The sequence below is a fragment of the Mercurialis annua genome, linkage group LG3 (genome assembly GCF_937616625.2).
Source record: "Mercurialis annua linkage group LG3, ddMerAnnu1.2, whole genome shotgun sequence".
NCBI lineage: Eukaryota > Viridiplantae > Streptophyta > Magnoliopsida > Malpighiales > Euphorbiaceae > Mercurialis > Mercurialis annua.
The window spans coordinates 16,229,157-16,246,806 of NC_065572.1; the positions used below are offsets into that span (position 1 = coordinate 16,229,157).

A 17,650-nucleotide genomic window follows, 5' to 3' on the forward strand; every position below is an offset into this window, starting at 1 on the left:
ATCATCGTATATATCTGCTGCGTTGCAACGCATTCAACCAAAATAAACACTATCTTTAAAAGTACGTTTTGGTCCCTGAACTTTTTCCATTATTTCCCGTTTAGTCCCTGACTTGCAGTTGCTCGTTGCTCGTTGCTCGTTTTGTTTATCTCTCGGCGCTAATAATAGCAGAAAATGCAGGCGCGGACCGCAAAAATGCAAAAAAGGGGTGCAACACGAGGACTTCCCAGGAGGTCACCCATCCTAGTACTGCTCTCGCCCAAGCACGTTTGACTTCGGAGTTCTGATGGGATCCGATGCATTAGTGCTGGTATGATCGCACCCGTCATACCTTGCACGATCATCGTATATATCTGCTGCGTTGCAACGCATTCAACCAAAATAAACACTATCTTTAAAAGTACGTTTTGGTCCCTGAACTTTTTCCATTATTTCCCGTTTAGTCCCTGACTTGCAGTTGCTCGTTGCTCGTTGCTCGTTTTGTTTATCTCTCGGCGCTAATAATAGCAGAAAATGCAGGCGCGGACCGCAAAAATGCAAAAAAGGGGTGCAACACGAGGACTTCCCAGGAGGTCACCCATCCTAGTACTGCTCTCGCCCAAGCACGTTTGACTTCGGAGTTCTGATGGGATCCGATGCATTAGTGCTGGTATGATCGCACCCGTCATACCTTGCACGATCATCGTATATATCTGCTGCGTTGCAACGCATTCAACCAAAATAAACACTATCTTTAAAAGTACGTTTTGGTCCCTGAACTTTTTCCATTATTTCCCGTTTAGTCCCTGACTTGCAGTTGCTCGTTGCTCGTTGCTCGTTTTGTTTATCTCTCGGCGCTAATAATAGCAGAAAATGCAGGCGCGGACCGCAAAAATGCAAAAAAGGGGTGCAACACGAGGACTTCCCAGGAGGTCACCCATCCTAGTACTGCTCTCGCCCAAGCACGTTTGACTTCGGAGTTCTGATGGGATCCGGTGCATTAGTGCTGGTATGATCGCACCCGTCATACCTTGCACGATCATCGTATATATCTGCTGCGTTGCAACGCATTCAACCAAAATAAAAACTATCTTTAAAAGTACGTTTTGGTCCCTGAACTTTTTCCATTATTTCCCGTTTAGTCCCTGACTTGCAGTTGCTCGTTGCTCGTTTTGTTTATCTCTCGGCGCTAATAATAGCAGAAAATGCAGGCGCGGACCGCAAAAATGCAAAAAAGGGGTGCAACACGAGGACTTCCCAGGAGGTCACCCATCCTAGTACTGCTCTCGCCCAAGCACGTTTGACTTCGGAGTTCTGATGGGATCCGGTGCATTAGTGCTGGTATGATCGCACCCGTCATACCTTGCACGATCATCGTATATATCTGCTGCGTTGCAACCCATTCAACCAAAATAAAAACTATCTTTAAAAGTACGTTTTGGTCCCTGAACTTTTTCCATTATTTCCCGTTTAGTCACTGACTTGCAGTTGCTCGTTGCTCGTTTTGTTTATCTCTCGGCGCTAATAATAGCAGAAAATGCAGGCGCGGACCGCAAAAATGCAAAAAAGGGGTGCAACACGAGGACTTCCCAGGAGGTCACCCATCCTAGTACTGCTCTCGCCCAAGCACGTTTGACTTCGGAGTTCTGATGGGATCCGGTGCATTAGTGCTGGTATGATCGCACCCGTCATACCTTGCACGATCATCGTATATATCTGCTGCGTTGCAACTCATTCAACCAAAATAAAAACTATCTTTAAAAGTACGTTTTGGTCCCTGAACTTTTTCCATTATTTCCCGTTTAGTCCCTGACTTGCAGTTGCTCGTTGCTCGTTTAGTTTATCTCTCGGCGCTAATAATAGCAGAAAATGCAGGCGCGGGCCGCAAAAATGCAAAAAAGGGGTGCAACACGAGGACTTCCCAGGAGGTCACCCATCCTAGTACTGCTCTCGCCCAAGCACGTTTGACTTCGGAGTTCTGATGGGATCCGGTGCATTAGTGCTGGTATGATCGCACCCGTCATACCTTGCACGATCATCGTATATATCTGCTGCGTTGCAACTCATTCAACCAAAATAAAAACTATCTTTAAAAGTACGTTTTGGTCCCTGAACTTTTTCCATTATTTCCCGTTTAGTCCCTGACTTGCAGTTGCTCGTTGCTCGTTTTGTTTATCTCTCGGCGCTAATAATAGCAGAAAATGCAGGCGCGGACCGCAAAAATACAAAAAAGGGCTGCAACACGAGGACTTCCCAGGAGGTCACCCATCCTAGTACTGCTCTCGCCCAATCACGTTTGACTTCGGAGTTCTGATGGGATCCGGTGCATTAGTGCTGGTATGATCGCACCCGTCATACCTTGCACGATCATCGTATATATCTGCTGCGTTGCAACTCATTCAACCAAAATAAAAACTATCTTTAAAAAAACGTTTTGGTCCCTGAACTTTTTCCATTATTTCCCGTTTAGTCCCTGACTTGAAGTTGCTCGTTGCTCGTTTTGTTTATCTCTCTGCGCTAATAATAGCAGAAAATGCAGGCGCGGACCGCAAAAATGCAAAAAAGGGGTGCAACACGAGGACTTCCCAGGAGGTCACCCATCCTAGTACTGCTCTCGCCCAAGCACGTTTGACTTCGGAGTTCTGATGGGATCCGGTGCATTAGTGCTGGTATGATCGCACCCGTCATACCTTGCACGATGATCGTATATATCTGCTGCGTTGCAACGCATTCAACCAAAATAAAAACTATCTTTAAAAGTACGTTTTGGTCCCTGAACTTTTTCCATTATTTCCCGTTTAGTCCCTGACTTGAAGTTGCTCGTTGCTCGTTTTGTTTATCTCTCTGCGCTAATAATAGCAGAAAATGCAGGCGCGGACCGCAAAAATGCAAAAAAGGGGTGCAACACGAGGACTTCCCAGGAGGTCACCCATCCTAGTACTGCTCTCGCCCAAGCACGTTTGACTTCGGAGTTCTGATGGGATCCGGTGCATTAGTGCTGGTATGATCGCACCCGTCATACCTTGCACGATGATCGTATATATCTGCTGCGTTGCAACGCATTCAACCAAAATAAAAACTATCTTTAAAAGTACGTTTTGGTCCCTGAACTTTTTCCATTATTTCCCGTTTAGTCCCTGACTTGCAGTTGCTCGTTGCTCGTTGCTCGTTTTGTTTATCTCTCGGCGCTAATAATAGCAGAAAATGCAGGCGCGGACCGCAAAAATGCAAAAAAGGGGTGCAACACGAGGACTTCCCGGGAGGTCACCCATCCTAGTACTGCTCTCGCCCAAGCACGTTTCACTTCGGAGTTCTTATGGGATCCGGTGCATTAGTGCTGGTATGATCGCACCCGTCATACCTTGCACAATCATCGTATATATCTGCTGCGTTGCAACTCATTCAACCAAAATAAAAACTATCTTTAAAAGTACGTTTTGGTCCCTGAACTTTTTCCATTATTTCCCGTTTAGTCCCTGACTTGCAGTTGCTCGTTGCTCGTTGCTCGTTTTTTTTATATCTCGGCGCTAATAATAGCAGAAAATGCAGGCGCGGACCGCAAAAATGAAAAAAAGGGGTGCAACACGAGGACTTCCCAGGAGGTCACCCATCCTAGTACTGCTCTCGCCCAAGCACGTTTGACGTCGGAGTTCTGATGGGATCCGGTGCATTAGTGCTGGTATGATCGCACCCGTCATACCTTACACGATCATCGTATATATCTGCTGCGTTGCAACCCATTCAACCAAAATAAAAACTATCTTTAAAAGTACGTTTTGGTCCCTGAACTTTTTCCATTATTTCCCGTTTAGTCCCTGACTTGCAGTTGCTCGTTGCTCGTTTTGTTTATCTCTCGGCGCTAATAATAGCAGAAAATGCAGCCGCGGACCGCAAAAATGCAAAAAAAGGGGTGCAACACGAGGACTTCCCAGGAGGTCACCGAACCTAGTACTGCTCTAGCCCAAGCACGTTTAACTTCGGAGTTCTGATGGGATCCGGTGCATTAGTGCTGGTATGATCGCACCCGTCATACCTTGCACGATCATCGTATATATCTGCTGCGTTGCAACTCATTCAACCAAAATAAAAACTATCTTTAAAAGTACGTTTTGGTCCCTGAACTTTTTCCATTATTTCCCGTTTAGTCACTGACTTGCAGTTGCTCGTTGCTCGTTGCTCGTTTTGTTTATCTCTCGGCGCTAATAATAGAAGAAAATGCAGGCGCGGACCGCAAAAATGCAAAAAAGGGGTGCAACACGAGGACTTCCCAGGAGGTCACCGAACCTAGTACCGCTCTCGTCCAAGAACGTTTAACTTCGGAGTTCTGATGGGATCCGGTGCATTAGTGCTGGTATGATCGCAGCCGTCATAACTTGCACGATCATCGTATATATCTGCTGCGTTGCAACTCATTCAACCAAAATAAAAACTATCTTTAAAAGTACGTTTTGGTCCCTGAACTTTTTCCATTATTTCCCGTTTAGTCCCTGACTTGCAGTTGCTCGTTGCTCGTTGCTCGTTTTGTTTATCTCTCGGCGCTAATAATAGCAGAAAATGCAGCCGCGGACCGCAAAAATGCAAAAAAAGGGGTGCAACACGAGGACTTCCCAGGAGGTCACCCATCCTAGTACTGCTCTCGCCCAAGCACGTTTAACTTCGGAGTTCTGATGGGATCCGGTGCATTAGTGCTGGTATGATCGCACACTTCATACCTTGCACGATCATCGTATATATCTGCTGCGTTGCAACTCATTCAACCAAAATAAACACTATCTTTAAAAGTACGTTTTGGTCCCTGAACTTTTTCCATTATTTCCCGTTTAGTCACTGACTTGCAGTTGCTCGTTGCTCGTTGCTCGTTTTGTTTATCTCTCGGCGCTAATAATAGAAGAAAATGCAGGCGCGGACCGCAAAAATGCAAAAAAGGGGTGCAACACGAGGACTTCCCAGGAGGTCACCGAACCTAGTACTGCTCTAGCCCAAGCACGTTTAACTTCGGAGTTCTGATGGGATCCGGTGCATTAGTGCTGGTATGATCGCACCCGTCATACCTTGCACGATCATCGTATATATCTGCTGCGTTGCAACTCATTCAACCAAAATAAAAACTATCTTTAAAAGTACGTTTTGGTCCCTGAACTTTTTCCATTATTTCCCGTTTAGTCCCTGACTTGCAGTTGCTCGTTGCTCGTTGCTCGTTTTGTTTATCTCTCGGCGCTAATAATAGCAGAAAATGCAGCCGCGGACCGCAAAAATGCAAAAAAAGGGGTGCAACACGAGGACTTCCCAGGAGGTCACCCATCCTAGTACTGCTCTCGCCCAAGCACGTTTAACTTCGGAGTTCTGATGGGATCCGGTGCATTAGTGCTGGTATGATCGCACACGTCATACCTTGCACGATCATCGTATATATCTGCTGCGTTGCAACTCATTCAACCAAAATAAAAACTATCTTTAAAAGTACGTTTTGGTCCCTGAACTTTTTCCATTATTTCCCGTTTAGTCCTTGACTTGCAGTTGCTCGTTGCTCGTTGCTCGTTTTGTTTATCTCTCGGCGCTAATAATAGCAGAAAATGCAGCCGCGGACCGCAAAAATGCAAAAAAAGGGGTGCAACACGAGGACTTCCCAGGAGGTCACCCATCCTAGTACTGCTCTCGCCCAAGCACGTTTAACTTCGGAGTTCTGATGGGATCCGGTGCATTAGTGCTGGTATGATCGCACACGTCATACCTTGCACGATCATCGTATATATCTGCTGCGTTGCAACTCATTCAACCAAAATAAAAACTATCTTTAAAAGTACGTTTTGGTCCCTGAACTTTTTCCATTATTTCCCGTTTAGTCACTGACTTGCAGTTGCTCGTTGCTCGTTTTGTTTATCTCTCGGCGCTAATAATAGCAGAAAATGCAGGCGCGGACCGCAAAAATGCAAAAAAGGGGTGCAACACGAGGACTTCCCAGGAGGTCACCGAACCTAGTACTGCTCTAGCCCAAGCACGTTTAACTTCGGAGTTCTGATGGGATCCGGTGCATTAGTGCTGGTATGATCGCACCCGTCATACCTTGCACGATCATCGTATATATCTGCTGCGTTGCAACTCATTCAACCAAAATAAAAACTATCTTTAAAAGTACGTTTTGGTCCCTGAACTTTTTCCATTATTTCCCGCTTAGTCACTGACTTGCAGTTGCTCGTTGCTCGTTGCTCGTTTTGTTTATCTCTCGGCGCTAATAATAGCAGAAAATGCAGGCGCGGACCGCAAAAATGCAAAAAAAGGGTGCAACACGAGGACTTCCCAGGAGGTCACCGAACCTAGTACTACTCTGGCCCAAGCACGTTTAACTTCGGAGTTCTGATGGGATCCGGTGCATTAGTGCTGGTATGATCGCACCCGTCATACCTTGCACGATCATCGTATATATCTGCTGCGTTGCAACTCATTCAACCAAAATAAAAACTATCTTTAAAAGTACGTTTTGGTCCCTGAACTTTTTCCATTATTTCCCGTTTAGTCCCTGACTTGCAGTAGCTCGTTGCTCGTTTTGTTTATCTCTCGGCGCTAATAATAGCAGAAAATGCAGGCGCGGACCGCAAAAATGCAAAAAAGGGGTGCAACACGAGGACTTCCCAGGAGGTCACCCATCCTAGTACTGCTCTCGCCCAAGCACGTTTAACATCGGAGTTCTGATGGGATCCGGTGCATTAGTGCTGGTATGATCGCACCCGTCATACCTTGCACGATCATCGTATATATCTGCTGCGTTGCAACTCATTCAACCAAAATAAAAACTATCTTTAAAAGTACGTTTTGGTCCCTGAACTTTTTCCATTATTTCCCGTTTAGTCACTGACTTGCAGTTGCTCGTTGCTCGTTGCTCGTTTTGTTTATCTCTCGGCGCTAATAATAGCAGAAAATGCAGGCGCGGACCGCAAAAATGCAAAAAAGGGGTGCAACACGAGGACTTCCCAGGAGGTCACCGAACCTAGTACTGCTCTAGCCCAAGCACGTTTAACTTCGGAGTTCTGATGGGATCCGGTGCATTAGTGCTGGTATGATCGCACCCGTCATACCTTGCACGATCATCGTATATATCTGCTGCGTTGCAACTCATTCAACCAAAATAAAAACTATCTTTAAAAGTACGTTTTGGTCCCTGAACTTTTTCCATTATTTCCCGTTTAGTCACTGACTTGCAGTTGCTCGTTGCTCGTTGCTCGTTTTGTTTATCTCTCGGCGCTAATAATAGCAGAAAATGCAGGCGCGAACCGCAAAAATGCAAAAAAAGGGTGCAACACGAGGACTTCCCAGGAGGTCACCGAACCTAGTACTGCTCTGGCCCAAGCACGTTTCACTTCGGAGTTCTGATGGGATCCGGTGCATTAGTGCTGGTATGATCGCACCCGTCATACCTTGCACGATCATCGTATATATCTGCTGCGTTGCAACTCATTCAACCAAAATAAAAACTATCTTTAAAAGTACGTTTTGGTCCCTGAACGTTTTCCATTATTTCCCGTTTAGTCCCTGACTTGCAGTTGCTCGTTGCTCGTTGCTCGTTTTGTTTATCTCTCGGCGCTAATAATAGCAGAAAATGCAGGCGCGGACCGCAAAAATGCAAAAAAGGGGTGCAACACGAGGACTTCCCAGGAGGTCACCCATCCTAGTACTGCTCTCGCCCAAGCACGTTTAACATCGGAGTTCTGATGGGATCCGGTGCATTAGTGCTGGTATGATCGCACCCGTCATACCTTGCACGATCATCGTATATATCTGCTGCGTTGCAACTCATTCAACCAAAATAAAAACTATCTTTAAAAGTACGTTTTGGTCCCTGAACTTTTTCCATTATTTCCCGTTTAGTCCCTGACTTGCAGTTGCTCGTTGCTCGTTGCTCGTTTTGTTTATCTCTCGGCGCTAATAATAGCAAAAAATGCAGCCGCGGACCGCAAAAATGCAAAAAAAGGGGTGCAACACGAGGACTTCCCAGGAGGTCACCCATCCTAGTACTGCTCTCGCCCAAGCACGTTTGACTTCGGAGTTCTGATGGGATCCGGTGCATTAGTGCTGGTATGATCGCACACGTCATACCTTGCACGATCATCGTATATATCTGCTGCGTTGCAACTCATTCAACCAAAATAAAAACTATCTTTAAAAGTACGTTTTGGTCCCTGAACTTTTTCCATTATTTCCCGTTTAGTCACTGACTTGCAGTTGCTCGTTGCTCGTTTTGTTTATCTCTCGGCGCTAATAATAGCAGAAAATGCAGGCGCGGACCGCAAAAATGCAAAAAAGGGGTGCAACACGAGGACTTCCCAGGAGGTCACCGAACCTAGTACTGCTCTAGCCCAAGCACGTTTAACTTCGGAGTTCTGATGGGATCCGGTGCATTAGTGCTGGTATGATCGCACCCGTCATACCTTGCACGATCATCGTATATATCTGCTGCGTTGCAACTCATTCAACCAAAATAAAAACTATCTTTAAAAGTACGTTTTGGTCCCTGAACTTTTTCCATTATTTCCCGTTTAGTCACTGACTTGCAGTTGCTCGTTGCTCGTTGCTCGTTTTGTTTATCTCTCGGCGCTAATAATAGAAGAAAATGCAGGCGCGGACCGCAAAAATGCAAAAAAGGGGTGCAACACGAGGACTTCCCAGGAGGTCACCGAACCTAGTACTACTCTAGCCCAAGCACGTTTAACTTCGGAGTTCTGATGGGATCCGGTGCATTAGTGCTGGTATGATCGCACCCGTCATACCTTGCACGATCATCGTATATATCTGCTGCGTTGCAACTCATTCAACCAAAATAAAAACTATCTTTAAAAGTACGTTTTGGTCCCTGAACGTTTTCCATTATTTCCCGTTTAGTCCCTGACTTGCAGTTGCTCGTTGCTCGTTGCTCGTTTTGTTTATCTCTCGGCGCTAATAATAGCAGAAAATGCAGCCGCGGACCGCAAAAATGCAAAAAAAGGGGTGCAACACGAGGACTTCCCAGGAGGTCACCCATCCTAGTACTGCTCTCGCCCAAGCACGTTTGACTTCGGAGTTCTGATGGGATCCGGTGCATTAGTGCTGGTATGATCGCACACGTCATACCTTGCACGATCATCGTATATATCTGCTGCGTTGCAACTCATTCAACCAAAATAAAAACTATCTTTAAAAGTACGTTTTGGTCCCTGAACTTTTTCCATTATTTCCCGTTTAGTCACTGACTTGCAGTTGCTCGTTGCTCGTTTTGTTTATCTCTCGGCGCTAATAATAGCAGAAAATGCAGGCGCGGACCGCAAAAATGCAAAAAACGGGTGCAACACGAGGACTTCCCAGGAGGTCACCGAACCTAGTACTGCTCTAGCCCAAGCACGTTTAACTTCGGAGTTCTGATGGGATCCGGTGCATTAGTGCTGGTATGATCGCACCCGTCATACCTTGCACGATCATCGTATATATCTGCTGCGTTGCAACTCATTCAACCAAAATAAAAACTATCTTTAAAAGTACGTTTTGGTCCCTGAACTTTTTCCATTATTTCCCGTTTAGTCACTGACTTGCAGTTGCTCGTTGCTCGTTGCTCGTTTTGTTTATCTCTCGGCGCTAATAATAGAAGAAAATGCAGGCGCGGACCGCAAAAATGCAAAAAAGGGGTGCAACACGAGGACTTCCCAGGAGGTCACCCATCCTAGTACTGCTCTAGCCCAAGCACGTTTAACTTCGGAGTTCTGATGGGATCCGGTGCATTAGTGCTGGTATGATCGCAGCCGTCATAACTTGCACGATCATCGTATATATCTGCTGCGTTGCAACTCATTCAACCAAAATAAAAACTATCTTTAAAAGTACGTTTTGGTCCCTGAACTTTTTCCATTATTTCCCGTTTAGTCCCTGACTTGCAGTTGCTCGTTGCTCGTTGCTCGTTTTGTTTATCTCTCGGCGCTAATAATAGCAGAAAATGCAGCCGCGGACCGCAAAAATGCAAAAAAAGGGGTGCAACACGAGGACTTCCCAGGAGGTCACCCATCCTAGTACTGCTCTCGCCCAAGCACGTTTAACTTCGGAGTTCTGATGGGATCCGGTGCATTAGTGCCGGTATGATCGCACCCGTCATACCTTGCACGATCATCGTATATATCTACTGCGTTGCAACTCATTCAACCAAAATAAAAACTATCTTTAAAAGTACGTTTTGGTCCCTGAACTTTTTCCATTATTTCCCGTTTAGTCCCTGACTTGCAGTTGCTCGTTGCTCGTTTTGTTTATCTCTCGGCGCTAATAATAGCAGAAAATGCAGGCGCGGACCGCAAAAATGCAAAAAAGGGGTGCAACACGAGGACTTCCCAGGAGGTCACCCATCCTAGTACTGCTCTCGCCCAAGCGCGTTTGACTTCGGAGTTCTGATGGGATCCGGTGCATTAGTGCTGGTATGATCGCACCCGTCATACCTTGCACGATCATCGTATATATCTGCTGCGTTGCAACGCATTCAACCAAAATAAACACTATCTTTAAAAGTACGTTTTGGTCCCTGAACGTTTTCCATTATTTCCCGTTTAGTCCCTGACTTGCAGTTGCTCGTTGCTCGTTGCTCGTTTTGTTTATCTCTCGGCGCTAATAATAGCAGAAAATGCAGGCGCGGACCGCAAAAATACAAAAAAGGGGTGCAACACGAGGACTTCCCAGGAGGTCACCCATCCTAGTACTGCTCTCGCCCAAGCACGTTTGACTTCGGAGTTCTGATGGGATCCGGTGCATTAGTGCTGGTATGATCGCACACGTCATACCTTGCACGATCATCGTATATATCTGCTGCGTTGCAACTCATTCAACAAAAATAAAAACTATCTTTAAAAGTACGTTTTGGTCCCTGAACTTTTTCCATTATTTCCCGTTTAGTCACTGACTTGCAGTTGCTCGTTGCTCGTTTTGTTTATCTCTCGGCGCTAATAATAGCAGAAAATGCAGGCGCGGACCGCAAAAATGCAAAAAAGGGGTGCAACACGAGGACTTCCCAGGAGGTCACCGAACCTAGTACTGCTCTAGCCCAAGCACGTTTAACTTCGGAGTTCTGATGGGATCCGGTGCATTAGTGCTGGTATGATCGCACCCGTCATACCTTGCACGATCATCGTATATATCTGCTGCGTTGCAACTCATTCAACCAAAATAAAAACTATCTTTAAAAGTACGTTTTGGTCCCTGAACTTTTTCCATTATTTCCCGTTTAGTCCCTGACTTGCAGTTGCTCGTTGCTCGTTGCTCGTTTTGTTTATCTCTCGGCGCTAATAATAGCAGAAAATGCAGCCGCGGACCGCAAAAATGCAAAAAAAGGGGTGCAACACGAGGACTTCCCAGGAGGTCACCCATCCTAGTACTGCTCTCGCCCAAGCACGTTTAACTTCGGAGTTCTGATGGGATCCGGTGCATTAGTGCTGGTATGATCGCACACGTCATACCTTGCACGATCATCGTATATATCTGCTGCGTTGCAACTCATTCAACCAAAATAAAAACTATCTTTAAAAGTACGTTTTGGTCCCTGAACTTTTTCCATTATTTCCCGTTTAGTCACTGACTTGCAGTTGCTCGTTGCTCGTTTTGTTTATCTCTCGGCGCTAATAATAGCAGAAAATGCAGGCGCGGACCGCAAAAATGCAAAAAAGGGGTGCAACACGAGGACTTCCCAGGAGGTCACCGAACCTAGTACTGCTCTAGCCCAAGCACGTTTAACTTCGGAGTTCTGATGGGATCCGGTGCATTAGTGCTGGTATGATCGCACCCGTCATACCTTGCACGATCATCGTATATATCTGCTGCGTTGCAACTCATTCAACCAAAATAAAAACTATCTTTAAAAGTACGTTTTGGTCCCTGAACTTTTTCCATTATTTCCCGCTTAGTCACTGACTTGCAGTTGCTCGTTGCTCGTTGCTCGTTTTGTTTATCTCTCGGCGCTAATAATAGCAGAAAATGCAGGCGCGGACCGCAAAAATGCAAAAAAAGGGTGCAACACGAGGACTTCCCAGGAGGTCACCGAACCTAGTACTACTCTGGCCCAAGCACGTTTAACTTCGGAGTTCTGATGGGATCCGGTGCATTAGTGCTGGTATGATCGCACCCGTCATACCTTGCACGATCATCGTATATATCTGCTGCGTTGCAACTCATTCAACCAAAATAAAAACTATCTTTAAAAGTACGTTTTGGTCCCTGAACTTTTTCCATTATTTCCCGTTTAGTCCCTGACTTGCAGTAGCTCGTTGCTCGTTTTGTTTATCTCTCGGCGCTAATAATAGCAGAAAATGCAGGCGCGGACCGCAAAAATGCAAAAAAGGGGTGCAACACGAGGACTTCCCAGGAGGTCACCCATCCTAGTACTGCTCTCGCCCAAGCACGTTTAACATCGGAGTTCTGATGGGATCCAGTGCATTAGTGCTGGTATGATCGCACCCGTCATACCTTGCACGATCATCGTATATATCTGCTGCGTTGCAACTCATTCAACCAAAATAAAAACTATCTTTAAAAGTACGTTTTGGTCCCTGAACTTTTTCCATTATTTCCCGTTTAGTCACTGACTTGCAGTTGCTCGTTGCTCGTTGCTCGTTTTGTTTATCTCTCGGCGCTAATAATAGCAGAAAATGCAGGCGCGGACCGCAAAAATGCAAAAAAGGGGTGCAACACGAGGACTTCCCAGGAGGTCACCCATCCTAGTACTGCTCTCGCCCAAGCATGTTTGACTTCGGAGTTCTGATGGGATCCGGTGCATTAGTGCTGGTATGATCGCACCCGTCATACCTTGCTCGATCATCGTATATATCTGCTGCGTTGCAACTCATTCAACCAAAATAAAAACTATCTTTAAAAGTACGTTTTGGTCCCTGAACTTTTTCCATTATTTCCCGTTTAGTCACTGACTTGCAGTTGCTCGTTGCTCGTTGCTCGTTTTGTTTATCTCTCGGCGCTAATAATAGCAGAAAATGCAGGCGCGGACCGCAAAAATGCAAAAAAGGGGTGCAACACGAGGACTTCCCAGGAGGTCACCGAACCTAGTACTGCTCTAGCCCAAGCACGTTTAACTTCGGAGTTCTGATGGGATCCGGTGCATTAGTGCTGGTATGATCGCACCCGTCATACCTTGCACGATCATCGTATATATCTGCTGCGTTGCAACTCATTCAACCAAAATAAAAACTATCTTTAAAAGTACGTTTTGGTCCCTGAACTTTTTCCATTATTTCCCGCTTAGTCACTGACTTGCAGTTGCTCGTTGCTCGTTGCTCGTTTTGTTTATCTCTCGGCGCTAATAATAGCAGAAAATGCAGGCGCGGACCGCAAAAATGCAAAAAAAGGGTGCAACACGAGGACTTCCCAGGAGGTCACCGAACCTAGTACTACTCTGGCCCAAGCACGTTTAACTTCGGAGTTCTGATGGGATCCGGTGCATTAGTGCTGGTATGATCGCACCCGTCATACCTTGCACGATCATCGTATATATCTGCTGCGTTGCAACTCATTCAACCAAAATAAAAACTATCTTTAAAAGTACGTTTTGGTCCCTGAACTTTTTCCATTATTTCCCGTTTAGTCCCTGACTTGCAGTAGCTCGTTGCTCGTTTTGTTTATCTCTCGGCGCTAATAATAGCAGAAAATGCAGGCGCGGACCGCAAAAATGCAAAAAAGGGGTGCAACACGAGGACTTCCCAGGAGGTCACCCATCCTAGTACTGCTCTCGCCCAAGCACGTTTAACATCGGAGTTCTGATGGGATCCAGTGCATTAGTGCTGGTATGATCGCACCCGTCATACCTTGCACGATCATCGTATATATCTGCTGCGTTGCAACTCATTCAACCAAAATAAAAACTATCTTTAAAAGTACGTTTTGGTCCCTGAACTTTTTCCATTATTTCCCGTTTAGTCACTGACTTGCAGTTGCTCGTTGCTCGTTGCTCGTTTTGTTTATCTCTCGGCGCTAATAATAGCAGAAAATGCAGGCGCGGACCGCAAAAATGCAAAAAAGGGGTGCAACACGAGGACTTCCCAGGAGGTCACCCATCCTAGTACTGCTCTCGCCCAAGCATGTTTGACTTCGGAGTTCTGATGGGATCCGGTGCATTAGTGCTGGTATGATCGCACCCGTCATACCTTGCTCGATCATCGTATATATCTGCTGCGTTGCAACTCATTCAACCAAAATAAAAACTATCTTTAAAAGTACGTTTTGGTCCCTGAACTTTTTCCATTATTTCCCGTTTAGTCACTGACTTGCAGTTGCTCGTTGCTCGTTGCTCGTTTTGTTTATCTCTCGGCGCTAATAATAGCAGAAAATGCAGGCGCGGACCGCAAAAATGCAAAAAAGGGGTGCAACACGAGGACTTCCCAGGAGGTCACCGAACCTAGTACTGCTCTAGCCCAAGCACGTTTAACTTCGGAGTTCTGATGGGATCCGGTGCATTAGTGCTGGTATGATCGCACCCGTCATACCTTGCACGATCATCGTATATATCTGCTGCGTTGCAACTCATTCAACCAAAATAAAAACTATCTTTAAAAGTACGTTTTGGTCCCTGAACTTTTTCCATTATTTCCCGCTTAGTCACTGACTTGCAGTTGCTCGTTGCTCGTTGCTCGTTTTGTTTATCTCTCGGCGCTAATAATAGCAGAAAATGCAGGCGCGGACCGCAAAAATGCAAAAAAAGGGTGCAACACGAGGACTTCCCAGGAGGTCACCGAACCTAGTACTACTCTGGCCCAAGCACGTTTAACTTCGGAGTTCTGATGGGATCCGGTGCATTAGTGCTGGTATGATCGCACCCGTCATACCTTGCACGATCATCGTATATATCTGCTGCGTTGCAACTCATTCAACCAAAATAAAAACTATCTTTAAAAGTACGTTTTGGTCCCTGAACTTTTTCCATTATTTCCCGTTTAGTCCCTGACTTGCAGTAGCTCGTTGCTCGTTTTGTTTATCTCTCGGCGCTAATAATAGCAGAAAATGCAGGCGCGGACCGCAAAAATGCAAAAAAGGGGTGCAACACGAGGACTTCCCAGGAGGTCACCCATCCTAGTACTGCTCTCGCCCAAGCACGTTTAACATCGGAGTTCTGATGGGATCCAGTGCATTAGTGCTGGTATGATCGCACCCGTCATACCTTGCACGATCATCGTATATATCTGCTGCGTTGCAACTCATTCAACCAAAATAAAAACTATCTTTAAAAGTACGTTTTGGTCCCTGAACTTTTTCCATTATTTCCCGTTTAGTCACTGACTTGCAGTTGCTCGTTGCTCGTTGCTCGTTTTGTTTATCTCTCGGCGCTAATAATAGCAGAAAATGCAGGCGCGGACCGCAAAAATGCAAAAAAGGGGTGCAACACGAGGACTTCCCAGGAGGTCACCCATCCTAGTACTGCTCTCGCCCAAGCATGTTTGACTTCGGAGTTCTGATGGGATCCGGTGCATTAGTGCTGGTATGATCGCACCCGTCATACCTTGCTCGATCATCGTATATATCTGCTGCGTTGCAACTCATTCAACCAAAATAAAAACTATCTTTAAAAGTACGTTTTGGTCCCTGAACTTTTTCCATTATTTCCCGTTTAGTCACTGACTTGCAGTTGCTCGTTGCTCGTTGCTCGTTTTGTTTATCTCTCGGCGCTAATAATAGCAGAAAATGCAGGCGCGGACCGCAAAAATGCAAAAAAGGGGTGCAACACGAGGACTTCCCAGGAGGTCACCGAACCTAGTACTGCTCTAGCCCAAGCACGTTTAACTTCGGAGTTCTGATGGGATCCGGTGCATTAGTGCTGGTATGATCGCACCCGTCATACCTTGCACGATCATCGTATATATCTGCTGCGTTGCAACTCATTCAACCAAAATAAAAACTATCTTTAAAAGTACGTTTTGGTCCCTGAACTTTTTCCATTATTTCCCGTTTAGTCACTGACTTGCAGTTGCTCGTTGCTCGTTGCTCGTTTTGTTTATCTCTCGGCGCTAATAATAGCAGAAAATGCAGGCGCGAACCGCAAAAATGCAAAAAAAGGGTGCAACACGAGGACTTCCCAGGAGGTCACCGAACCTAGTACTGCTCTGGCCCAAGCACGTTTCACTTCGGAGTTCTGATGGGATCCGGTGCATTAGTGCTGGTATGATCGCACCCGTCATACCTTGCACGATCATCGTATATATCTGCTGCGTTGCAACTCATTCAACCAAAATAAAAACTATCTTTAAAAGTACGTTTTGGTCCCTGAACGTTTTCCATTATTTCCCGTTTAGTCCCTGACTTGCAGTTGCTCGTTGCTCGTTGCTCGTTTTGTTTATCTCTCGGCGCTAATAATAGCAGAAAATGCAGGCGCGGACCGCAAAAATGCAAAAAAGGGGTGCAACACGAGGACTTCCCAGGAGGTCACCTATCCTAGTACTGCTCTCGCCCAAGCACGTTTAACATCGGAGTTCTGATGGGATCCGGTGCATTAGTGCTGGTATGATCGCACCCGTCATACCTTGCACGATCATCGTATATATCTGCTGCGTTGCAACTCATTCAACCAAAATAAAAACTATCTTTAAAAGTACGTTTTGGTCCCTGAACTTTTTCCATTATTTCCCGTTTAGTCCCTGACTTGCAGTTGCTCGTTGCTCGTTGCTCGTTTTGTTTATCTCTCGGCGCTAATAATAGCAAAAAATGCAGCCGCGGACCGCAAAAATGCAAAAAAAGGGGTGCAACACGAGGACTTCCCAGGAGGTCACCCATCCTAGTACTGCTCTCGCCCAAGCACGTTTGACTTCGGAGTTCTGATGGGATCCGGTGCATTAGTGCTGGTATGATCGCACACGTCATACCTTGCACGATCATCGTATATATCTGCTGCGTTGCAACTCATTCAACCAAAATAAAAACTATCTTTAAAAGTACGTTTTGGTCCCTGAACTTTTTCCATTATTTCCCGTTTAGTCACTGACTTGCAGTTGCTCGTTGCTCGTTTTGTTTATCTCTCGGCGCTAATAATAGCAGAAAATGCAGGCGCGGACCGCAAAAATGCAAAAAAGGGGTGCAACACGAGGACTTCCCAGGAGGTCACCGAACCTAGTACTGCTCTAGCCCAAGCACGTTTAACTTCGGAGTTCTGATGGGATCCGGTGCATTAGTGCTGGTATGATCGCACCCGTCATACCTTGCACGATCATCGTATATATCTGCTGCGTTGCAACTCATTCAACCAAAATAAAAACTATCTTTAAAAGTACGTTTTGGTCCCTGAACTTTTTCCATTATTTCCCGTTTAGTCACTGACTTGCAGTTGCTCGTTGCTCGTTGCTCGTTTTGTTTATCTCTCGGCGCTAATAATAGAAGAAAATGCAGGCGCGGACCGCAAAAATGCAAAAAAGGGGTGCAACACGAGGACTTCCCAGGAGGTCACCGAACCTAGTACTGCTCTAGCCCAAGCACGTTTAACTTCGGAGTTCTGATGGGATCCGGTGCATTAGTGCTGGTATGATCGCACCCGTCATACCTTGCACGATCATCGTATATATCTGCTGCGTTGCAACTCATTCAACCAAAATAAAAACTATCTTTAAAAGTACGTTTTGGTCCCTGAACGTTTTCCATTATTTCCCGTTTAGTCCCTGACTTGCAGTTGCTCGTTGCTCGTTGCTCG

At 45.9% G+C, this 17,650-nt stretch overlaps 52 non-coding genes across 52 annotated transcripts; all 52 read right to left on the minus strand.

The window, feature by feature from the left end:
* Positions 1-205: 205 nt before the first annotated feature.
* On the minus strand, positions 206-324 carry LOC126675709 (5S ribosomal RNA). The gene has a single exon (XR_007639906.1). It is a non-coding gene; the product is annotated as a 5S ribosomal RNA (ribosomal RNA).
* Positions 325-544: 220 nt separating this feature from the next.
* Positions 545-663, minus strand: LOC126675710 (5S ribosomal RNA). The gene has a single exon (XR_007639907.1). It is a non-coding gene; the product is annotated as a 5S ribosomal RNA (ribosomal RNA).
* Positions 664-883: 220 nt separating this feature from the next.
* Positions 884-1,002, minus strand: LOC126675601 (5S ribosomal RNA). The gene has a single exon (XR_007639804.1). It is a non-coding gene; the product is annotated as a 5S ribosomal RNA (ribosomal RNA).
* A 213-nt stretch (positions 1,003-1,215) lies between these two features.
* LOC126675602 (5S ribosomal RNA) lies at positions 1,216-1,334 on the minus strand. The gene has a single exon (XR_007639805.1). It is a non-coding gene; the product is annotated as a 5S ribosomal RNA (ribosomal RNA).
* Positions 1,335-1,547: 213 nt separating this feature from the next.
* LOC126675603 (5S ribosomal RNA) lies at positions 1,548-1,666 on the minus strand. Its single transcript, XR_007639806.1, has one exon. It is a non-coding gene; the product is annotated as a 5S ribosomal RNA (ribosomal RNA).
* A 213-nt stretch (positions 1,667-1,879) lies between these two features.
* Positions 1,880-1,998, minus strand: LOC126675604 (5S ribosomal RNA). The gene has a single exon (XR_007639807.1). It is a non-coding gene; the product is annotated as a 5S ribosomal RNA (ribosomal RNA).
* Positions 1,999-2,211: 213 nt separating this feature from the next.
* LOC126675862 (5S ribosomal RNA) lies at positions 2,212-2,330 on the minus strand. Its single transcript, XR_007640050.1, has one exon. It is a non-coding gene; the product is annotated as a 5S ribosomal RNA (ribosomal RNA).
* A 213-nt stretch (positions 2,331-2,543) lies between these two features.
* LOC126675605 (5S ribosomal RNA) lies at positions 2,544-2,662 on the minus strand. The gene has a single exon (XR_007639808.1). It is a non-coding gene; the product is annotated as a 5S ribosomal RNA (ribosomal RNA).
* Positions 2,663-2,875: 213 nt separating this feature from the next.
* On the minus strand, positions 2,876-2,994 carry LOC126675606 (5S ribosomal RNA). Its single transcript, XR_007639809.1, has one exon. It is a non-coding gene; the product is annotated as a 5S ribosomal RNA (ribosomal RNA).
* Positions 2,995-3,214: 220 nt separating this feature from the next.
* On the minus strand, positions 3,215-3,333 carry LOC126675702 (5S ribosomal RNA). Its single transcript, XR_007639900.1, has one exon. It is a non-coding gene; the product is annotated as a 5S ribosomal RNA (ribosomal RNA).
* A 220-nt stretch (positions 3,334-3,553) lies between these two features.
* Positions 3,554-3,672, minus strand: LOC126675699 (5S ribosomal RNA). Its single transcript, XR_007639897.1, has one exon. It is a non-coding gene; the product is annotated as a 5S ribosomal RNA (ribosomal RNA).
* A 214-nt stretch (positions 3,673-3,886) lies between these two features.
* Positions 3,887-4,005, minus strand: LOC126675882 (5S ribosomal RNA). The gene has a single exon (XR_007640069.1). It is a non-coding gene; the product is annotated as a 5S ribosomal RNA (ribosomal RNA).
* A 220-nt stretch (positions 4,006-4,225) lies between these two features.
* On the minus strand, positions 4,226-4,344 carry LOC126675934 (5S ribosomal RNA). Its single transcript, XR_007640118.1, has one exon. It is a non-coding gene; the product is annotated as a 5S ribosomal RNA (ribosomal RNA).
* A 221-nt stretch (positions 4,345-4,565) lies between these two features.
* LOC126675578 (5S ribosomal RNA) lies at positions 4,566-4,684 on the minus strand. Its single transcript, XR_007639781.1, has one exon. It is a non-coding gene; the product is annotated as a 5S ribosomal RNA (ribosomal RNA).
* Positions 4,685-4,904: 220 nt separating this feature from the next.
* Positions 4,905-5,023, minus strand: LOC126675883 (5S ribosomal RNA). Its single transcript, XR_007640070.1, has one exon. It is a non-coding gene; the product is annotated as a 5S ribosomal RNA (ribosomal RNA).
* Positions 5,024-5,244: 221 nt separating this feature from the next.
* Positions 5,245-5,363, minus strand: LOC126675579 (5S ribosomal RNA). Its single transcript, XR_007639782.1, has one exon. It is a non-coding gene; the product is annotated as a 5S ribosomal RNA (ribosomal RNA).
* A 221-nt stretch (positions 5,364-5,584) lies between these two features.
* LOC126675580 (5S ribosomal RNA) lies at positions 5,585-5,703 on the minus strand. Its single transcript, XR_007639783.1, has one exon. It is a non-coding gene; the product is annotated as a 5S ribosomal RNA (ribosomal RNA).
* A 213-nt stretch (positions 5,704-5,916) lies between these two features.
* On the minus strand, positions 5,917-6,035 carry LOC126675884 (5S ribosomal RNA). Its single transcript, XR_007640071.1, has one exon. It is a non-coding gene; the product is annotated as a 5S ribosomal RNA (ribosomal RNA).
* Positions 6,036-6,255: 220 nt separating this feature from the next.
* Positions 6,256-6,374, minus strand: LOC126675872 (5S ribosomal RNA). Its single transcript, XR_007640059.1, has one exon. It is a non-coding gene; the product is annotated as a 5S ribosomal RNA (ribosomal RNA).
* Positions 6,375-6,587: 213 nt separating this feature from the next.
* On the minus strand, positions 6,588-6,706 carry LOC126675640 (5S ribosomal RNA). The gene has a single exon (XR_007639841.1). It is a non-coding gene; the product is annotated as a 5S ribosomal RNA (ribosomal RNA).
* Positions 6,707-6,926: 220 nt separating this feature from the next.
* LOC126675885 (5S ribosomal RNA) lies at positions 6,927-7,045 on the minus strand. The gene has a single exon (XR_007640072.1). It is a non-coding gene; the product is annotated as a 5S ribosomal RNA (ribosomal RNA).
* Positions 7,046-7,265: 220 nt separating this feature from the next.
* LOC126675926 (5S ribosomal RNA) lies at positions 7,266-7,384 on the minus strand. The gene has a single exon (XR_007640111.1). It is a non-coding gene; the product is annotated as a 5S ribosomal RNA (ribosomal RNA).
* A 220-nt stretch (positions 7,385-7,604) lies between these two features.
* On the minus strand, positions 7,605-7,723 carry LOC126675641 (5S ribosomal RNA). The gene has a single exon (XR_007639842.1). It is a non-coding gene; the product is annotated as a 5S ribosomal RNA (ribosomal RNA).
* A 221-nt stretch (positions 7,724-7,944) lies between these two features.
* Positions 7,945-8,063, minus strand: LOC126675663 (5S ribosomal RNA). The gene has a single exon (XR_007639862.1). It is a non-coding gene; the product is annotated as a 5S ribosomal RNA (ribosomal RNA).
* A 213-nt stretch (positions 8,064-8,276) lies between these two features.
* On the minus strand, positions 8,277-8,395 carry LOC126675886 (5S ribosomal RNA). Its single transcript, XR_007640073.1, has one exon. It is a non-coding gene; the product is annotated as a 5S ribosomal RNA (ribosomal RNA).
* Positions 8,396-8,615: 220 nt separating this feature from the next.
* LOC126675844 (5S ribosomal RNA) lies at positions 8,616-8,734 on the minus strand. The gene has a single exon (XR_007640033.1). It is a non-coding gene; the product is annotated as a 5S ribosomal RNA (ribosomal RNA).
* Positions 8,735-8,955: 221 nt separating this feature from the next.
* LOC126675664 (5S ribosomal RNA) lies at positions 8,956-9,074 on the minus strand. The gene has a single exon (XR_007639863.1). It is a non-coding gene; the product is annotated as a 5S ribosomal RNA (ribosomal RNA).
* A 213-nt stretch (positions 9,075-9,287) lies between these two features.
* Positions 9,288-9,406, minus strand: LOC126675918 (5S ribosomal RNA). The gene has a single exon (XR_007640103.1). It is a non-coding gene; the product is annotated as a 5S ribosomal RNA (ribosomal RNA).
* A 220-nt stretch (positions 9,407-9,626) lies between these two features.
* LOC126675771 (5S ribosomal RNA) lies at positions 9,627-9,745 on the minus strand. The gene has a single exon (XR_007639965.1). It is a non-coding gene; the product is annotated as a 5S ribosomal RNA (ribosomal RNA).
* A 221-nt stretch (positions 9,746-9,966) lies between these two features.
* On the minus strand, positions 9,967-10,085 carry LOC126676035 (5S ribosomal RNA). The gene has a single exon (XR_007640212.1). It is a non-coding gene; the product is annotated as a 5S ribosomal RNA (ribosomal RNA).
* A 213-nt stretch (positions 10,086-10,298) lies between these two features.
* LOC126675719 (5S ribosomal RNA) lies at positions 10,299-10,417 on the minus strand. The gene has a single exon (XR_007639916.1). It is a non-coding gene; the product is annotated as a 5S ribosomal RNA (ribosomal RNA).
* Positions 10,418-10,637: 220 nt separating this feature from the next.
* Positions 10,638-10,756, minus strand: LOC126675665 (5S ribosomal RNA). Its single transcript, XR_007639864.1, has one exon. It is a non-coding gene; the product is annotated as a 5S ribosomal RNA (ribosomal RNA).
* A 213-nt stretch (positions 10,757-10,969) lies between these two features.
* LOC126675887 (5S ribosomal RNA) lies at positions 10,970-11,088 on the minus strand. Its single transcript, XR_007640074.1, has one exon. It is a non-coding gene; the product is annotated as a 5S ribosomal RNA (ribosomal RNA).
* Positions 11,089-11,309: 221 nt separating this feature from the next.
* On the minus strand, positions 11,310-11,428 carry LOC126675581 (5S ribosomal RNA). Its single transcript, XR_007639784.1, has one exon. It is a non-coding gene; the product is annotated as a 5S ribosomal RNA (ribosomal RNA).
* A 213-nt stretch (positions 11,429-11,641) lies between these two features.
* LOC126675888 (5S ribosomal RNA) lies at positions 11,642-11,760 on the minus strand. The gene has a single exon (XR_007640075.1). It is a non-coding gene; the product is annotated as a 5S ribosomal RNA (ribosomal RNA).
* A 220-nt stretch (positions 11,761-11,980) lies between these two features.
* Positions 11,981-12,099, minus strand: LOC126675873 (5S ribosomal RNA). The gene has a single exon (XR_007640060.1). It is a non-coding gene; the product is annotated as a 5S ribosomal RNA (ribosomal RNA).
* Positions 12,100-12,312: 213 nt separating this feature from the next.
* LOC126675705 (5S ribosomal RNA) lies at positions 12,313-12,431 on the minus strand. Its single transcript, XR_007639903.1, has one exon. It is a non-coding gene; the product is annotated as a 5S ribosomal RNA (ribosomal RNA).
* A 220-nt stretch (positions 12,432-12,651) lies between these two features.
* LOC126675722 (5S ribosomal RNA) lies at positions 12,652-12,770 on the minus strand. The gene has a single exon (XR_007639919.1). It is a non-coding gene; the product is annotated as a 5S ribosomal RNA (ribosomal RNA).
* A 220-nt stretch (positions 12,771-12,990) lies between these two features.
* LOC126675889 (5S ribosomal RNA) lies at positions 12,991-13,109 on the minus strand. The gene has a single exon (XR_007640076.1). It is a non-coding gene; the product is annotated as a 5S ribosomal RNA (ribosomal RNA).
* Positions 13,110-13,329: 220 nt separating this feature from the next.
* Positions 13,330-13,448, minus strand: LOC126675874 (5S ribosomal RNA). The gene has a single exon (XR_007640061.1). It is a non-coding gene; the product is annotated as a 5S ribosomal RNA (ribosomal RNA).
* Positions 13,449-13,661: 213 nt separating this feature from the next.
* On the minus strand, positions 13,662-13,780 carry LOC126675706 (5S ribosomal RNA). The gene has a single exon (XR_007639904.1). It is a non-coding gene; the product is annotated as a 5S ribosomal RNA (ribosomal RNA).
* Positions 13,781-14,000: 220 nt separating this feature from the next.
* LOC126675723 (5S ribosomal RNA) lies at positions 14,001-14,119 on the minus strand. The gene has a single exon (XR_007639920.1). It is a non-coding gene; the product is annotated as a 5S ribosomal RNA (ribosomal RNA).
* A 220-nt stretch (positions 14,120-14,339) lies between these two features.
* Positions 14,340-14,458, minus strand: LOC126675890 (5S ribosomal RNA). Its single transcript, XR_007640077.1, has one exon. It is a non-coding gene; the product is annotated as a 5S ribosomal RNA (ribosomal RNA).
* A 220-nt stretch (positions 14,459-14,678) lies between these two features.
* On the minus strand, positions 14,679-14,797 carry LOC126675875 (5S ribosomal RNA). Its single transcript, XR_007640062.1, has one exon. It is a non-coding gene; the product is annotated as a 5S ribosomal RNA (ribosomal RNA).
* Positions 14,798-15,010: 213 nt separating this feature from the next.
* Positions 15,011-15,129, minus strand: LOC126675707 (5S ribosomal RNA). The gene has a single exon (XR_007639905.1). It is a non-coding gene; the product is annotated as a 5S ribosomal RNA (ribosomal RNA).
* A 220-nt stretch (positions 15,130-15,349) lies between these two features.
* Positions 15,350-15,468, minus strand: LOC126675725 (5S ribosomal RNA). The gene has a single exon (XR_007639921.1). It is a non-coding gene; the product is annotated as a 5S ribosomal RNA (ribosomal RNA).
* A 220-nt stretch (positions 15,469-15,688) lies between these two features.
* On the minus strand, positions 15,689-15,807 carry LOC126675891 (5S ribosomal RNA). Its single transcript, XR_007640078.1, has one exon. It is a non-coding gene; the product is annotated as a 5S ribosomal RNA (ribosomal RNA).
* Positions 15,808-16,027: 220 nt separating this feature from the next.
* On the minus strand, positions 16,028-16,146 carry LOC126675927 (5S ribosomal RNA). The gene has a single exon (XR_007640112.1). It is a non-coding gene; the product is annotated as a 5S ribosomal RNA (ribosomal RNA).
* A 220-nt stretch (positions 16,147-16,366) lies between these two features.
* LOC126675760 (5S ribosomal RNA) lies at positions 16,367-16,485 on the minus strand. Its single transcript, XR_007639954.1, has one exon. It is a non-coding gene; the product is annotated as a 5S ribosomal RNA (ribosomal RNA).
* A 221-nt stretch (positions 16,486-16,706) lies between these two features.
* LOC126675666 (5S ribosomal RNA) lies at positions 16,707-16,825 on the minus strand. Its single transcript, XR_007639865.1, has one exon. It is a non-coding gene; the product is annotated as a 5S ribosomal RNA (ribosomal RNA).
* Positions 16,826-17,038: 213 nt separating this feature from the next.
* On the minus strand, positions 17,039-17,157 carry LOC126675893 (5S ribosomal RNA). The gene has a single exon (XR_007640080.1). It is a non-coding gene; the product is annotated as a 5S ribosomal RNA (ribosomal RNA).
* Positions 17,158-17,377: 220 nt separating this feature from the next.
* On the minus strand, positions 17,378-17,496 carry LOC126675894 (5S ribosomal RNA). The gene has a single exon (XR_007640081.1). It is a non-coding gene; the product is annotated as a 5S ribosomal RNA (ribosomal RNA).
* Between the last annotated feature and the right edge of the window lie 154 nt (positions 17,497-17,650).